Here is a 4,358-nt window from a genome sequence, read left to right as displayed (position 1 = left end):
TGGTCATTTGACTAGCTAATGCTGGCATACATATTTAATTTATAAATGTTTCATTATAAAAGAACTATTTGTAACCTTAAAGTAATAATAGGTAATACTAGACAGAACTTGTATACCTGTAATGTATCTTTATACATATATTGAGTATGGAAGCCCACAATGTGATGCAGAGTGATAAACTAATGAGATAACATTTTTAAAAAGTACAAATGTATAGGTATACATAGTTTTCCAAGCGTCTGATGTTATAAAGGACTAAATCTCAATATTTTTGTCGAGAAAAGAAATTGACTGAAGAATTTGCAGACACGAAAGGAACGATGAGAGTAAAGGGTTTTCACCGGACTCAATTTTAGCCGCGTAAATGACATTGAGTTCTCTTACAAGTAAACCTACGGAGGTATCTCACCGATTTTAATGAAACTTTGCATATTTGTAGAAGTTTGAAAAACATTTGATACCACATTTGGTCCACTCTGAAGGGTGAAAACTAAAAGGTAAGGAATAGATTTAACATATTAAAATAAGTTGAAAATTTTAAAAAGTAAAATGTGTTAAAGGATTTTTGGGGTCGCTGAAACTAAATCTTATATAAAAAAAAAGTATGAAATTCAAAATGACCGATCCAATATGGCGTCCAGATACTTATTTCGTATAATATGAAATATAAAATAGTTGAAAATTTTAAAAAGTAAAATGAGTTAAGGGATTTTTGGGATTGCTGAAACTAAATCTTATGTCAAAAGTATGAAATTTAAAAGTTTTCTCTACATGTGTCACGTGCGACCATAAATTACACGGCGGGCATACATAAACGTTTTCCCTTTTCACTGACGCATACGCTGGTAGATAGGAGCGATCTGATGTTTACGTTTTTTTTCAACAGAGGTGTGCAAGGTGCACAAAATCTTTATGCATGACCCATTTTTTTTTACAGATTATCACGTTTACGAAATTTTTTAAGAATAACGTGCGAAAAGTAAAAGGCACCTCGAAAGGTGAGAACTTTGTATCAACACATTTTTTGCAAAAATTATGAATTTTAACATATATAGCTGCCATACTGAAAAGGCCATTTGGAATTTTATTTTTTTAACACCATATTTAAAATCATCGATTTTAAATCAGAAATTTGAATTCTGTGATGACAAGAATTCTTAAAATTTACTCATCAAAAATAATAAAAATTTTGATGTATCTGGACGCCATACTGGGTCAGCCATTTTGAATTTCATACTTTTGACGTAAGATTTAGTTTCATCGACCCCAAAAATCTCCTAACACATTTTACTTTTTAAAATTTTTAACTTATTTCACCTAATATGTTATAAATCTATCCCTTACTTTTAACTTTTTTACACTTTGGCTTTAAGGGATAGTTTTAACTCTTCAGAATGGATCATTGCCGATAAAAACAAAATACGTGTCAAATATTTTTCAAAGTTCTACAAATATGCAAAGTTTCATTAAAATCAGTGAGTGACACCTCCGTAGGTTTACTTGTTAGTTCCAATGTAAGTAAAGCTAACTTGACGATCCGAATTCGTATTCAAAATTAACGAACAACTGTTATTACCCAAACGTTTCTTGAATTGATCAAACAACTCCTCGACTTTATATAGCATGATACTCTCTTCACCCCCGCATCTTTGATGATATACTTCAACATCATCAATATCCTACCGGAAGACGCGATAACACACGCGAGTGCAATCGAATCAATTATGGCAAGTTTCTCCATGACTCGGAGTTATTTAGAAGTTTAGCTTACTTACTGTGGCCCCTCGCGCGGTTTCTCTCTCCCTCACTTACTCGAAAAGTCTTACAATCGTAGGAGTGCTTACGATAACAACTCTCGTCCGTCACTGTACTGTGATACTCTTGCGACGGATTTGTTTCCGGGATTATCAATTCAAGATTTAATTCTTGCTGTTTTTTTAAATTACATTTCGCCGAAGAGCGTTATGGGTTTCGTTAGCAAGACGAACCAAGATCAAAATTTGCCTAGCCTCCGAAGAATTTGTATATATTTTATTTTACATACGAAATATGTTCGATTTATACTTCGATAACAATTTTTCCAGAAAATTTTGCAACAATATCTAATGCCATTCGTAAAGTACATTTCATAGATTTGAGGCCTGGTAAATTTTGATTTTAAACGCCCTTTAAAGCTAATCTTTCACAAGACAAGCTAAATATACATTTTGATATCATCTTAGACCATTTTGTTAATAAACAATTTTAATCATTGTTGTAATAAATAGCTCTTATCAATAGTATTGAACATATTCGATCAGACTCAAAATACTAATCGCGTATTAGTAGCGTAGCCGATCGATACGTTTGAGCACTCCGAAGAAAAACATACAAATTAAGATGGACCCGAATACTTTTCGCCCTTCAACTACCATATTACCAATATTGCACGAAAATTTACAATATACAGGTGACTCTCAACGACAAATTTTAACTTGCATTAAATTCCGTTATTACTATTAAGAGGCTAAAAATAAGTAGTAATTTTTAAATCATTGAAAGAAAAGATGTCTGTGTAAAAAGAGAAGCGAATGAAAATTTAAGTAACTAATGAAAACGTAATAATAAATTAGCTTTAACCGAATGCAAACACTCAAGTTGACATACTACGAATAATTCAGAGCGTTTACACATAGACCAGTTTTCAATTGGTCGAAAGTATAAGAATTCTTACCTAAACACTTTCCTTTTACAGCAGTCATCAAAAAGTTGTAGCAAATTTATAACTTTCGGAAACAACGCAACTTTATCCCTCCCTCTACCTTCGGGGTGGCTATTAAAGTCGGAGAAAACTCGTATCACAATACTTCCCGACAAATCTATACGTCGTAAAAATGTCTCGAGTGTATAACGCGGGTCGTCTCAATGGAACGCTAAAACTTCGCATATCGAATTCCTTTCTCAAGTGCAATTTCACATTATACAATGACAATTTTCGAAACAAGTATCGGAGAGTCACCTGTATCCTCTTAAGTATTCCCCGTTCCCGTTAAATCGTTTAATTCTATCTCGTGTCAAATATGTTCTAATTCTTTGCACAAGGCTGCACACACACGCCCAATTACGTTAACGAAAGCCAGCATCTCGCAAAGTTTCCCTCTTTCCCACATCCTCTCTTCTTTTTATCCTCTCCTTTCTACCCTTTCATCCCTGTCTCATCTATGTCTCACGCATATTCTCTCTCACATGAACAAACATGTCAGTAGCTAGTCATTCTCTTATCGTCTTATGAACCTAGAAGTTGAAGCCCAAGACTACCAATTCCTCAATTAATTCCATTTAGTGTTATGGCAAAATTTCTCGGGCTCGAGTTAACCCGAACACCATGACGGAACACCGTTGTATGCCTGTGGCGAGAGATGTCTTTTGCATTCATTTTATTCCTGAGATTACGTCAATCCCCCGTTAACGCGACACCTTCGCCGCAACGACTGCCGGACCCGGCTGAAGAGTCAGTGAACTAAGGGTCGGCCGACCATCCGTGAATTTCAAGCGCCAGACGTTGTCGTCCCTAATGGACGGACGAAGATTCACGTCTCGGATACAAAGGAATCACCATGAACCTCCTGTATGTTCTCTTACATGTTTACGTGCCCGTTTGCGCGCTCACTAAATTGTGTTACACGATGTGGATCCACCACTTAAAGACTCGGTACGAAACTCCTCGAAATAAAAAGCACACTTTCAACGTTAACTTGTACACACACACGCACACACACACACACACATACACACTTACACACACACACACACACGGCACTGTACAACTCCGTTCGGAGCGAGTAAAAATTATGTTTCACTTTCTTCAATCGCAAAAACGCTACATACATTGGCATCCATTTCTGACGAGAATTATTCAAGCAACAAAGATTGTAAGCTTGAACGCGGTGTTTGCAGTATGTTTAACAGTCTGTAATAATTGTTTCAAGAGCGAGAACAGTTTTGAGAAGAGAATTTAGATCAACGTGGCCGCCAAACGCCAAGGTGTGATCGCTCCTTCATCTCGCACATAGTGTAACCGAACGCAATGAAGACGCGAGCGCGAGAATAACATGCTATTTGTAATATCAAATGGAATATACAAGAAAGTAATAATCTCACGAGATTAATGGAGGAGAAAACGAAATTCTCTCACTTACAACAATGACTTAGAAGAGCGTGTCTCTCGCGCCTTGGGAAATGTATTTTCCCGATCAGAGTTCAAAAGTGCCCCCGTCACTTGATCTCGATCGACGCTGTCCTCTCGTCGCGCCTCGTTCACGGCGAGCCACACACCCTCCAGCATCAAAGATCTCGAGAGAGACTGGAATTCCACACTC

Source organism: Cyphomyrmex costatus, unplaced genomic scaffold (genome assembly GCF_001594065.2).
Source record: "Cyphomyrmex costatus isolate MS0001 unplaced genomic scaffold, Ccosl1.0 scaffold169, whole genome shotgun sequence".
NCBI classification, from domain to species: Eukaryota; Metazoa; Arthropoda; class Insecta; order Hymenoptera; family Formicidae; genus Cyphomyrmex; species Cyphomyrmex costatus.
The sequence above is the reverse complement of the archived record's forward strand: the minus strand, read 5'-3'. Positions refer to the sequence as shown.